The sequence below is a fragment of the Lolium perenne genome, chromosome 3 (assembly GCF_019359855.2).
Source record: "Lolium perenne isolate Kyuss_39 chromosome 3, Kyuss_2.0, whole genome shotgun sequence".
Lineage (NCBI taxonomy): Eukaryota > Viridiplantae > Streptophyta > Magnoliopsida > Poales > Poaceae > Lolium > Lolium perenne.
The window spans coordinates 165,576,196-165,590,331 of NC_067246.2; the positions used below are offsets into that span (position 1 = coordinate 165,576,196).

Consider the following 14,136-nt stretch of genomic DNA (forward strand, 5'->3'; position numbering starts at 1 on the left):
TTTATAGTGATCTTCACATTGACATTTGGATTTTTGGACTTTACCCACTTTTAACAACATACTCGATCTTGGATTTGTCTTTTGGCTTTCCACAACACTCGCCTAACACCATATTTGCTAGCTTTTGCGTGTGGTTTTGCGTGTGTCCCCGATACACTTGATCTTGCTTTCGGTTTGGTGGATTGCCTCAATACTATCTTACCTTGGTAAGGGTACGAGGTAGTCTCCTTCCACTAACATACACAACATAGTTCTTGTCTTTGCATCATGGATAGGACCGGAGATACCAATAGGGATGAAGAGATCCTTCGCAACACCGAGAGGTTGGCTACTCAACACAACCTATGGACGCAACGACAAGAGTTCAAGGAGCAACTCTCTCTCTTCGAGACGCGCATCGATGAGCAATACAATGAGGTGGCTCACAACTTCTCCACCGTCAACCAAGACTTGGCCCTTCTTCGTGAAGCTACGGACAACTTGAATGGCCAAATGGCGGCCAATGATGCCAACATGGAGCGACGCATGGATAGCCTCGAGCGCGCCATCACCAACTTGGGTCGCCATCGTCGACACCGTTCTACTTCCTCTTCATCAAGCTCTTCCTCAAGGCATGAAGACCATTACTCTCATGGTGGCATTTCATCCCCAAGCTCTTCCTCAAGGCGTGAAGACCATCATCGACCTCATCGTCAACATGCTCGTCATGAAGACTCTCACTCCAACTCTAGGCGTGGAGAAATACATCGCCATGCTCGTCCACATGAGCGTCCTCCACAAGCTCAAGGCCTTCACCAAGATCGTCACCAAGCGGATCGCCATGCCCACCATGGGCGTGATGGCCATCCCCAAGACCAAGACCCTCAAGATCCACCTCGGCGAGATCTTCGTCGCCACCCTCACCATGATCAACGTGGACGAGGAGAGCTACACCATGATCAAGATGAGAGACCCAACATTGAGCATCGTCCTCAACCGCGACAAGATCTTCAACCACATCCTCACCGTGAACCAAGTGAAGCAAGTGTTCAACTCCAACGCCAACCCAATGCTATGGTTGGCCATAGAAGACCTCCTATTCCACCTCTAGCCGCAAGAGTTGACGGCGCCCCTCCTCGTAGAAGAAACTTGGAGGATGAAGAGAACATGTATGGCAAGCTCAAGTTCAACATGCCCAAGTTCAAAGGTGAAGACGACGCCGAAGCTTACCTCTCATGGGCACTCAAGGTGGACAAGATCTTCCGCATCCACAACTACTCCGGTGCCAAGAAAGTGGCTATGGCATCACTCGAGTTTGAAGACTACGCCAACACTTGGTGGGAGCAAGTCCTCACTCTCCGAGAAGAGAAGGGTGAACCTCCAATTGACACTTGGGAAGATATGAAGAAGGAGATGCATGCTCGCTTTGTCCCAAAGCACTACATGAAAGACCTCTTCAACAAGCTCCAAAAGTTGAAGCAAGGCACCCAAACCGTTGAGGAGTTCTACAAGGAGATGGAGCTCACTATGATGCGAGCCAACATCCAAGAATCCGAGGAGCAAACCATTGCTCGCTTCTTCAATGGCCTTACTTATCCCATCAAGAGGATTGTCGAGTTCCAACCTTACTCCAACATGGTTGAGCTAGTCCACCAAGCATCGAAGGCCGAGCGCCAAGTGATTGAGGACATCAAGTACTCCAAGGCCAAGTCCTATTTCTCCTCCAAGCTCGCTACATCGACTCCTCCTACTACATCAACTCATTATGCTACAAGTGCCAAGGCCGACGCATCCTCTACACCTTCCAAGAAACCGACTATCCAAAGTCGCATGAAGCAAACGGTCTCCTCCACCGCCTCCTCTAAGGCATCCACGGGACCCTCTAGTGTCACTTGCTTCAAGTGTGGCACCCAAGGTCACAAATCGTTTGAGTGCAAGAACACCAAGGTCATGATCACTATGGAGAATGGTGACATCGAGACTCTTGATGAGGATGAATATGAAGCCCTTGTGCAAGCCGCCGTGGCAAGTGAAGAAGCTTATGAACAAGATAGTGGAGAAGATCCTCGCTTATGTGAGCATGACCCAAGTCCCTCACTTGTGGTCACAAGGGTGCTAACCACACAACCTCATGCTATGGAAGACCAAAGGTGCAACATCTTCCAAACCCGTGCCGGAATTGGTGGCAAGTCGATCAAGGTCATCATAGATGGTGGAAGTTGCCATAACCTTGCAAGCACCGAGTTGTGTGAGAAGCTCCACCTTACTCTCCGCAAGCATCCTCACCCCTACCATATCCAATGGTTGAGTGACAAGGGCAACGTCAAGATACAACATACCGTCACCGTCAACTTCAAGATCGGCCCTTATGAGGACACCATCGAGTGTGACGTGGTACCCATGACGGTGTGCCACATGTTGCTTGGCCGCCCTTGGCAATATGACAAGAAGGCTATACATGATGGACTCTCCAACACATACACCTTCAAGGTCAACGACAAGAAGTTCGAGTTGCGCCCGATGACTCCTAGCCAAATCATCGCGGACAATGCGAAGGCTTTAGCGAGGGCACAACTCCACACCCACCATAGTGAGATGAGAGGAGAGGGAGCGACCCACCACAAAGAGAGTGAACGCCACAAGCCATATATGAGTGAGTCCAAGAGTGTCCTTCTAGCCACCAAGAGTGAGTGGAGAGAGCTCCAAGAAAACCCATCCACCATATTGCACTATGTGCTCATATGCAAGGGACCCGCGTCGGAGACTAACGACTTAATCAACATTCCTCCGTCTTTGTTGTCTCTTTTGCAGGAATTTCAAGACGTCTTCCCCGACGAGCTCCCTCATGGACTACCACCACTCCGCGGCATAGAACACCGCATCGACCTCATACCCGGCGCTCCGCTCCCAAACCGTGCCGCCTACCGCACCAACCCCGAAGAGACCAAGGAGATCAACTGTCAAATTCAAGATCTCCTCGCCAAAGGGTATGTCCGTGAAAGCCTTAGCCCTTGTGCGGTTCCCGTGATCCTTGTGCCTAAACCGGATGAGACGCAACGGATGTGTATGGATTGTCGCCCCATCAATGCCATTACCGTCCGTTACCGCCATCCCATTCCGCGTTTAGATGACATGCTAGATGAACTTAGTGGTGCCACGATTTTCTCTAAAGTCGATTTGCGTAGTGGTTACCATCAAATCCGCATGGCTATTGGTGATGAATGGAAAACGGCATTCAAGACCAAACTTGGTCTCTATGAATGGCTCGTTATGCCTTTCGGTCTTTCCAATGCACCATCTACTTTCATGCGCCTCATGAATCACATCTTGCGTCCTCTCATTGGCAAGAGCGTGGTTGTTTACTTCGATGATATTCTTATTTATAGCAAAAACCTCGAGGACCATGTGCAACATGTGAGAGAAGTCTTGTGCATCTTGCGCCATGAAAAGCTTTATGCTAACCTCCCCAAGTGCACATTTGCTCAAAACAAATTGGTTTTTCTTGGTTTTGTGGTTTCCGCTAATGGGATTGAAGTTGATTCTTCCAAGGTGGAGGCCATCCATAATTGGCCTACCCCTACAAATGTTGGCCAAGTCCGAAGCTTCCATGGACTTGCCGGGTTTTACCGCCGCTTTGTCAAAGACTTTAGCACCATTGCTTGCCCTTTGAATGAGCTTACCAAGAAGAATGTTCCGTTTGTTTGGGACAAGGCCCAACAAAATGCTTTTGATGAGTTGAAGAAACGCCTTACCGAAGCTCCACTTCTTGTTCTTCCAAATTTTGCAAAAACTTTTGAGATTGAGTGTGACGCAAGTGGGCTTGGTATTGGTGGTGTTCTTATGCAAGAGGGCAAACCCGTGGCATACTATAGTGAGAAGTTAGATGGCGCACGCCTCAACTATCCTATATATGACAAGGAGCTCTACGCTTTGGTTCGTGTTCTTGAAGTTTGGCAACACTATCTTTGGCCAAAAGAGTTTATCATTCATTCCGACCACGAGTCCTTGAAATATTTGAAAAGCCAACACAACTTGAACAAACGACATGCAAAATGGGTCGAGTTCATTGAGTCCTTCCCATATGTGATCAAATACAAGAAGGGCAAGGACAATGTTGTGGCGGATGCTCTTTCCCGCAAAAACACCCTTTTGCTAACTCGTTTGGATTTTCATGTTTTGGGACTTGAAGAGATCAAAGAACTCTATCCTTCCGATTCTTTCTTTGCTCCCATTTTTGAGAAGTGCTCCGTTGAGCGAGGAGTGGATGATTTCTATTTGCATGATGGCTATTTGTTCAAAGCCAACAAGATTTGCATTCCCGCGTCTTCGCTTCGAAAATTGCTTTTGCAAGAGTCTCATGGAGGAGGCCTTATGGGCCACTTTGGCCGTGACAAGACATATGCCATGCTCTCAACCCACTACTATTGGCCAAAGATGAAGCGAGATGTGGAGCGCCTTTGCCGTCGGTGCACAACATGCTTACAAGCTAAGTCTACCTCCAACCCTTATGGTCTTTACATGCCATTGCCTATTCCTTATGCACCATGGACCGATATTAGCATGGATTTCGTTCTAGGCTTGCCTCGCACTAAGCATGGTCATGATTCCATATTTGTTGTAGTGGATAGATTCTCTAAGATGGCTCATTTCATACCTTGCCATAAGAGCGACGATGCTTCACACATTGCTTCATTGTTTTTCAGGGAAATAGTTCGCCTACATGGAGTACCACAAAGCATTGTGTCGGATCGAGACGTCAAGTTCATGAGTTATCTTTGGAAGTCGATCATGGCGAAGTTTGGAGTCAAGCTCTTGTTCTCATCATCATCGCACCCGCAAACGGACGGCCAAACGGAAGTGGTCAATCGAAGCCTCTCCACCCTCCTACGGGTCCTCGTGAAGAAAAACTTGAGGTCATGGGAGGAGTGCCTTCCCCACGCCGAGTTCGCCTACAACCGCGCCAAGCACAAGACTACATCAAGGAGCCCCTTCATGGTCGTCTATGGCTTCGAACCTTACACGGCACTCGACATACTTCCGCTTCCTCTCCACGAGCGCATCAACATGGACTTCGACAAGCGCGCCGCCGCCGTCAAGAAACTACATGAAGAGACAAGGGCAACCATACAAGAACATGTTCTTCGTCAAGCCAACCGCCTCAACGCCAAGAAGAAGGCAAGGATATTCGAAGAAGGAGACCTCGTTTGGATCCACCTCCGAAAGGAAAGGTTCCCTCATGAGCGCAACTCCAAGCTCAAGCCAAGAGGAGATGGCCCCTTCAAGGTCCTCAAGCGCATCAATGACAACGCTTACGTCATCGACATACCAACATCCAAGTACTTGGTGAGCAACACGTTCAACGTCTCGGACTTGTCACCCTATCATGGAGATGAGGAGGTGCAAGAGTCGAGGACGACTCTTTCCCAAGGGGGGGGAGATGATGTAGCCCCGGTCACCGACGTCGCTACACCAAGACCAACAAGTCCCCCAAGTGGACCGATGACACGAGCCCGAGTCAAAGCACTACATGATGAGGTGAACTCGCTCCTCACCACCCTTGATCTTGGTACACCTTTGGATGGATTGCTACCTCATGCCGACGTGTTATGTGTCATTAGGTACAAGGAGCATCAAGGTCACCAAGAGGAGGATACGCCATGGTCAAAGGGAGGAGAGGAGCAACTGGACAAGAAGATGGACATGAAGATGGACATGGAGCTGGACAGAAGTCGCCCGAAGAGCGCAAGGAAGAGAAGACGGACGGCCGGCCCAGAACCCGGTCGACCGGCTCTCGACCGGATCACCCGGTCCACGGCCCGGTCGACCGGCCTGACCGGACCACCCGGTCCAAGAACCGGGATTTGCGCTCGTGACATCCGGGCGCCATCCAGGGGACTTGGAGCCTCGTCCGGTCGCCGCCGGTCCTGTGCCCGGTGCGAAACCGGACCGCCGGTCACAGGCCCGGTCGACCGGCCCCCGACCGCTGCCCGGTCACGAGCCCGGCCGACCGGCCTCCTGACCGGCCTGCACGACTTAAGTTATATTTTCGGCCCGAACTTACCTTTTCGGCCCATGACGCCTTGTAAGACTATAAATACCCCCAGGACGCCCCTTTAGCTCTTTAGACTTGTTTTGAACTCAAACCTAAATTTGAGCTTAGTCTCCCTTGGGTATCATCCCTCTGTAATCAAGGCACCTTGGTTGTTGATTTGGAACTTGTTGAGTGAGATTCTAGTACAAGATACTCTCTCTCCCTCACCAAGCTCTTCTTCTCCAATCCCAATCTCTCCCCGGGGAATTCTACCGCGTGTCTCTTCCTCGGAGATTCTATTGGCGTGGTCCATCGAGCCACGGAGGTAAGCATCGGGTGTATCGGGGTGTGTGTGTGCGTGAGTCTCGGAGTTCCTCGTGTTCATCGCCGTGTTCTTCGTGTTCCTCGCGTTTTCCCATCTTCCCCCTTGGTTTCGAAGTCAATCCGCGAGATCGGGCCACACACGGGGTCTTAGACCTCATCATGCTCCTCTCCTCCTCGTGCGATGCTTGGTTCCTCCTCATACCTGATCATACACAAGTAATACGACTTAGGTAGTATAAAGTTCTCGTCAATCAAAGTATCGTTTAGGAACAAGTTCACCTGTTGTTTAAGTAGCTTCGCACGAGCTCGTGTCATTGGTCCAATCCTAACTTCATTGGACTTGAGCTTCACAGCTTCATCTTCATCTTGCAATGACGGAGGTAGTAGTGAGGTAGGGATGTCCTCATCATCTCCCCCCCTTCAAAAGGCGTCGACCTCGATGCTCCAAGGTCGTCTCCGTCATATGGTGTCAAATCAGCAACATTGAAAGAATTACTGACACCAAACTCATCAACTGGAAGATCTATCGAGTATGCATTATCATTGATCTTGGCAAGCACTTTGTAAGGACCAGCACCACGAGGCTTCAACTTAGACTTCCGCAGCTTCGGGAACCTATCCTTGCGAAAATGTACCCAGACCATATCACCAGGCTTGAACAACATCTCTTTGCGCTTCTTGTTCATCCTTGCAGCATTGCTCTTGCCTTTCTTTTCTATCAACTCTTTAGTCTTCACATGTATTTTCTTCACAAAATCTGCCCTCTTGGATGCCTCCATATTAACTCTCTCATGTATGGGCAAAGGCAACAAGTCAAGTGGAGTAATGGGTTTGAAACCATACACCACCTCAAAAGGACATAGCTCTGTGGTAGAGTGTACCGCCCTGTTGTATGCAAACTCCACATGCGGCAAACACTCTTCCCACTCCTTCAGGTTCTTCTTGATCATGGAGCTCAATAGTTGTGACAAAGTTCGATTCACCACCTCAGTTTGACCATCAGTTTGGGGATGACAAGTTGTGACGCCCCGGAACCGGTAACATGAGGATCCCAGCGAACCCGCCGAAATCCGCATGATATCGATTCTGAGACGCCCTCCGACACGACATGCGCGACTAATCACACACGTGATGCCAGAGGAATTAACACGAGCGGTAACATTACAACAGGATTACAATAGAGCCCACAAGAAACATATATACAACAATGACTCCAACGAGTCAAGATACAAATACACAATACAAAGATCCGAATCATACAGAAGATCAAATACGCCCGAGTACGGACAAGATACAAATTGGACTAAGAGTCCTGAAGATAACCAGTGGCGTCCATAACCCTGCCCAGGCCAAGCCGGAAGGGTAACCTTGCTAACGTCATCATCTCGTACCTGTCAAAATCGGGCCATCGGTTGCCGACAAAAGGGGGAGGAGACAAAAAGAAAGGAAGGCGAGGGTAAGTACCATTGGCACGTACTTGCGAGACAAGACCAGCTATGCTCGCTGGTGGGCGGTATAAACTTCACCCGGCTATATGTGGAGTTTAGCGGCAGCAAAGCTACTATCCAATAGAGACACGCTACAACATCCGTCTACTCAGAGAAGATAAGAGAGCGCACAAGGTAACAGATAAATACTACACAAACATAACCCAGCCAATGCGATCCCCTTCGGCAAGAGGTATTGCAAAGGCACACACACTTTTGAAAGAGTTTTATTAGCAAATTATTAACAACAGGAAATAAGGTGTAAGTTGTTCTATGATCAAGCTATACAATTCCAAGTCGTCCATAACCGCGGACACGGCTTATCGATAAGAGGTACACCCTGCAGGGGTTGCCCAAATGTAACCATACGCATGCTCGAACCCACTTACTACAGGTGGAGTCTCACAACAAGACCGTTCCCAATGCAAGAGAAAGTTTAATGGGAGCCACCCAACTAAGCTACCCGTGACGAAGTCCGGCCGTACTCCGATACGGACCCAGAGGTTTGCGACGGCTTCCAAGGCGGGCACTAACGACCGGCCAAGGATAAGGAGTCCCGCGTTATGAGTACAGTACAGAAATAAACACCCGAAGGCAACAGGAAGTAAATCGTGCATCGTGCATATGGGCAAATAAAACCAAGGTTGTGGCTCCCAATAAACAGACTCGAGGAAAGGTAGTGGGTGATGTGGGTCCCATTCCCCCACGTACGGGTAGAGCGCTCAATCTCGGAACAGATAACAAGAACTCGGGTCCTAGGGGACATTAGCGAGTCAAAGTTCCGATGCTTTCGCAAAGGGGCTCACAGATGCCTCTACTTACAATTTTAGTTGTTAACAATAAAGTAAAGTGTGATTATCTCCAACAAAAGATATAGCATGTGATAACCTCCCAACAAGATATCCCGAACATCTCGAGATATCAACAAGACCCTAAACTCGCCTACGACTCGCAAGCTGGCAAACAACAAACAATAGGTAGGGCGAGGAGGTGTATCTCGGACATATAGGTAACAGGTGGATAGGACACGTGACACAACAGAATCGCAACATAGGGATAGCAATGGATCAAAAGAGCATGTAAATGTAAAATAGGTGAAGGGGTGGGCTCGCCTGTGAAAAGCTGCAGAAGAACTTGTCGGAGAACTCTTCGTATCTCACACACCACTTCGTGATCCTATCCGGGAAGAAGCAAATGCTGGAACACACAACGTATGCAAGTCTTACTACTACGGAAGAAGAATCGGCATGATCAAGATATGCATGCATGGCATGGCAGATATGATGCGATGCACTTATCCAATTTAAGCGGAGTCGGAACCCCGGACAAACAAATTAGAGTTGGAGTTGCATTTTATACCGACAAATTTAAGTGTGGATTAGCATGGCATAACATGGCAGGGGTGAGCTACTTCAATATTAAACGGAGCGGAGAAAACCATAGTTGGAAATCCAAAATACTCCGCATATATGTGAGGTGAACATGCATAACTATCAACGCGCGACATGATGCGAGATGCAAACAAACATATGAATAGCATATTCATGTTCCTCATGTTTTTCTGACCAATTTTCATATAAAACACTTTTTCATATGAATTACAGATTAAAAGTTATTAAGGAAATAGTTTTTTTCAGCATTTTAAAATATAGAAACATATTTATTTAAATAGAAAAGGGCCTGGAAATAATTTCCAGAAAGGGGGAAGGACCCCGGGTTGGTTTCACATAGATTCAGGGGGTTATGCTGAAAAGCAGCAGCGCTGGGGCTGCGGGTTGAGGAAACATAACATGGAGGGGCTAGATGCAAAAAGGATCAGATCCAGATCTGAGATATTTTCTCACCCAGGGGAGATCTAGCTGCTTTGGCTGACAGGCGGGGCCCATGGGTCGACGTGGTGGCCACGCTGGCAGACTGCGTGCACGCGCAAGAGGTGTTCGATGGAGAGACCGCGCCGCGCGTGGCGCAGGCGGTGACCGTCAGTGTCGAAGCTCGCCGTCGTTGCAGAGGGCTCCCGGATGCGCGCGTGGGCGCGTCAGGTTCGTCTCGTTGTCGCAGACCGTATGGAGGCGGCGCCGTCGGCTGGAGGTCGCCGGAGAGCTCGCCGGCGTCGAGGCCTGCGGCGGAAACGTGCGGCCACACGGTGAACACGGCAACCAGGAACCAAAACAAGGGTAGATGAGGACTAGGAGGTGCGCCAGAGTACCAGGGAGCTCGAGGAGGGGTCGGTGTGGCCGGAGGAGGTCCACGGTGGCCGGAATCGAGCAGAAGGTCCGCCGGGGCTGAGGAAGAAACGAGGTCGGCGACGGCGATGTGAGGCGTCCCGGGACGATTCCTCTCGCCAGGAGGTAGAGGAGGTCGAGGGGCGTCGATTGGTGGTGGCGGCGCAGCTCGGGGCGGAAGGAGGCGACGACACGGACCAAGCCAGTGGGCGGCGGCCATGGTGCGATGGGGTTTCTCCCGCATTCGTTTGGGCTTGCGAAGAAGAAAACAAATGAGGGAGAGAGAGGCGTGTGAGAGGAGCAGAGTGGTTGGGGAGGATAAGATGGGAGCTGGCGTGGTGGTGGTTGGCGAGGAGGATCACTGCCTCCTCACGCCATGTGCGTGACCGCACCGGGGGAAGACGACAACACGAGGAGCTCCTCTCCTCGCGAAGAGGTACGAGCCGGTGGAAGAAGTTGGGTTGGGCCAGAGCTGGGCCAGGGAAAGGAAGAGGCCTCCGGTTGGATTGGGCTGCGGGAGGGAGAGGCGAGATGGGCCACCGGATTGGAAGCAGAGATGGGCCAGAGGGGGAGAGCAGTCCAGGAAGAGAGAAGGGGTTTTCTTTTTATTTTCATTTTACAAACTATTTGAAATTTGGATTCAATTCTGTTTTTGAATTTAAACCAGGAAAGAGAGTGAGCTTCCAAAACTAGTTTTTAAAATATTTAATTTATTTGTAACCAAAACAAAGCACATTTATATTTAAAATTTATTTGTTGGAAAGGCTTAATTATAAAATAAGAATTATGAGAGAGAGACTTAGGTTTTATTTAAAAGAGAAGACAAGGGGGGTTTATAAAATAGTTTTATTTTATTGAAAACATGGATGAGATGCAAGCATGATGTCATGATGATGCATAAAAGAAAAAGAACAAGCAGATCTATTAGGGGTACTACCCGGGGCCGTTACAATCGACACCACTAACAAGGAACCTCGCCCCGAGGTTCCACCTCAAGGTACGGGGGAGAGAGGTGAACTATCGGGTCTTCAGGCGACGTGTCGATCTCCTCGACACCACTAACACGAATTCTTGCTCCAGGCTGATCGGCGACACCACCAACAAGAAGTCGTTGTTCCGCTGTTGATGATGCGCTTCCATCGGGATCCTTCGAAGATCGGACCTAACAAGTTAGGGGCAAAGATCGTCCAACCCACGTCGGAACCTAAGACTCGGAAAAACTCAGATAAGAGAGAAGACTCAAAACTCGCATAGGTAAGATGAGAAAGAATATAGGTAAGGAGAAAAATCAGAACTAGTCAGATCTATCCAACGAATTTTAGAAAATAGTTTTGACACTAGACACAACGTCCGTTGGCAAGGTTATCCTACAGGCTGGACTAGTGGGGTACCGTCAACCTGAGCTCTGATACCAACTTGTGACGCCCCGGAACCGGTAACATGAGGATCCCAGCGAACCCGCCGAAATCCGCATGATATCGATTCTGAGACGCCCTCCGACACGACGTGCGCGACTAATCACACACGTGATGCCAGAGGAATTAACACGAGCGGTAACATTACAACAGGATTACAATAGAGCCCACAAGAAACATATATACAACAATGACTCCAACGAGTCAAGATACAAATACACAATACAAAGATCCGAATCATACAGAAGATCAAATACGCCCGAGTACGGACAAGATACAAATTGGACTAAGAGTCCTGAAGATAACCAGTGGCGTCCATAACCCTGCCCAGGCCAAGCCGGAAGGGTAACCTTGCTAACGTCATCATCTCGTACCTATCAAAATCGGGCCATCGGTTGCCGACAAAAGGGGGAGGAGACAAAAAGAAAGGAAGGCGAGGGTAAGTACCATTGGCACGTACTTGCGAGACAAGACCAGCTATGCTCGCTGGTGGGCGGTATAAACTTCACCCGGCTATATGTGGAGTTTAGCGGCAGCAAAGCTACTATCCAATAGAGACACGCTACAACATCCGTCTACTCAGAGAAGATAAGAGAGCGCACAAGGTAACAGATAAATACTACACAAACATAACCCAGCCAATGCGATCCCCTTCGGCAAGAGGTATTGCAAAGGCACACACACTTTTGAAAGAGTTTTATTAGCAAATTATTAACAACAGGAAATAAGGTGTAAGTTGTTCTATGATCAAGCTATACAATTCCAAGTCGTCCATAACCGCGGACACGGCTTATCGATAAGAGGTACACCCTGCAGGGGTTGCCCAAATGTAACCATACGCATGCTCGAACCCACTTACTACAGGTGGAGTCTCACAACAAGACCGTTCCCAATGCAAGAGAAAGTTTAATGGGAGCCACCCAACTAAGCTACCCGTGACGAAGTCCGGCCGTACTCCGATACGGACCCAGAGGTTTGCGACGGCTTCCAAGGCGGGCACTAACGACCGGCCAAGGATAAGGAGTCCCGCGTTATGAGTACAGTACAGAAATAAACACCCGAAGGCAACAGGAAGTAAATCGTGCATCGTGCATATGGGCAAATAAAACCAAGGTTGTGGCTCCCAATAAACAGACTCGAGGAAAGGTAGTGGGTGATGGGGGTCCCATTTCCCCACGTACGGGTAGAGCGCTCAATCTCGGAACAGATAACAAGAACTCGGGTCCTAGGGGACATTAGCGAGTCAAAGTTCCGATGCTTTCGCAAAGGGGCTCACAGATGCCTCTACTTACAATTTTAGTTGTTAACAATAAAGTAAAGTGTGATTATCTCCAACAAAAGATATAGCATGTGATAACCTCCCAACAAGATATCCCGAACATCTCGAGATATCAACAAGACCCTAAACTCGCCTACGACTCGCAAGCTGGCAAACAACAAACAATAGGTAGGGCGAGGAGGTGTATCTCGGACATATAGGTAACAGGTGGATAGGACACGTGACACAACAGAATCGCAACATAGGGATAGCAATAGATCAAAAGAGCATGTAAATGTAAAATAGGTGAAGGGGTGGGCTCGCCTGTGAAAAGCTGCAGAAGAACTTGTCGGAGAACTCTTCGTATCTCACACACCACTTCGTGATCCTATCCGGGAAGAAGCAAATGCTGGAACACACAACGTATGCAAGTCTTACTACTACGGAAGAAGAATCGGCATGATCAAGATATGCATGCATGGCATGGCAGATATGATGCGATGCACTTATCCAATTTAAGCGGAGTCGGAACCCCGGACAAACAAATTAGAGTTGGAGTTGCATTTTATACCGACAAATTTAAGTGTGGATTAGCATGGCATAACATGGCAGGGGTGAGCTACTTCAATATTAAACGGAGCGGAGAAAACCATAGTTGGAAATCCAAAATACTCCGCATATATGTGAGGTGAACATGCATAACTATCAACGCGCGACATGATGCGAGATGCAAACAAACATATGAATAGCATATTCATGTTCCTCATGTTTTTCTGACCAATTTTCATATAAAACACTTTTTCATATGAATTACAGATTAAAAGTTATTAAGGAAATAGTTTTTTTCAGCATTTTAAAATATAGAAACATATTTATTTAAATAGAAAAGGGCCTGGAAATAATTTCCAGAAAGGGGGAAGGACCCCGGGTTGGTTTCACATAGATTCAGGGGGTTATGCTGAAAAGCAGCAGCGCTGGGGCTGCGGGTTGAGGAAACATAACATGGAGGGGCTAGATGCAAAAAGGATCAGATCCAGATCTGAGATATTTTCTCACCCAGGGGAGATCTAGCTGCTTTGGCTGACAGGCGGGGCCCATGGGTCGACGTGGCGGCCACGCTGGCAGACCAAGCGTGCACGCGCAAGAGGTGTTCGATGGAGAGACTGCCGCGCGTGGCGCAGGCGGTGACCGTCAGTGTCGAAGCTCGCCGTCGTTGCAGAGGGCTCCCGGATGCGCGCGTGGGCGCGTCAGGTTCGTCTCGTCGTCGCAGACCGTATGGAGGCGGCGCCGTCGGCTGGAGGTCGCCGGAGAGCTCGCCGGCGTCGAGGCCTGCGGCGGAAACGTGCGGCCACACGGTGAACACGGCAACCAGGAACCAAAACAAGGGTAGATGAGGACTAGGAGGTGCGCCAGAGTACCA

The 14,136-nt window shown here is 49.2% G+C and overlaps 2 long non-coding RNA genes across 2 annotated transcripts; both read right to left on the reverse strand.

Annotated features, from left to right (window-relative positions):
- Positions 1 to 7,506: 7,506 nt before the first annotated feature.
- Positions 7,507 to 9,204, reverse strand: LOC139838505 (uncharacterized). The gene is made up of 2 exons (XR_011755548.1): positions 8,934 to 9,204; positions 7,507 to 7,725 (listed from the first exon to the last, which is right to left on the reverse strand). It is a non-coding gene; the product is annotated as an uncharacterized lncRNA (long non-coding RNA).
- A 2,419-nt stretch (positions 9,205 to 11,623) lies between these two features.
- LOC139838506 (uncharacterized) lies at positions 11,624 to 13,359 on the reverse strand. Its single transcript, XR_011755549.1, has 2 exons — positions 13,041 to 13,359; positions 11,624 to 11,832 (listed from the first exon to the last, which is right to left on the reverse strand). It is a non-coding gene; the product is annotated as an uncharacterized lncRNA (long non-coding RNA).
- Positions 13,360 to 14,136: the final 777 nt, after the last annotated feature.